Here is a 225-nt window from a genome sequence, read left to right on the forward strand (position 1 = left end):
CACATACACACACATACGTACACAACACAAGGCACACATATACACACAAATACACAGGAACAAGATTGCACACATACATTGTACTTTGTACAATACTGTATGTATACACTCATACAAACACACACACACATGCATACATACATAAATACATACACAAGCCTACATACATACATACATATTACACACATGTTAATACACATGTACACACACACGCACAACGTTACA

Source organism: Branchiostoma belcheri, unplaced genomic scaffold (genome assembly GCF_001625305.1).
Source record: "Branchiostoma belcheri isolate BF01 breed outbred unplaced genomic scaffold, Haploidv18h27 scaffold56, whole genome shotgun sequence".
NCBI lineage: Eukaryota > Metazoa > Chordata > Leptocardii > Amphioxiformes > Branchiostomatidae > Branchiostoma > Branchiostoma belcheri.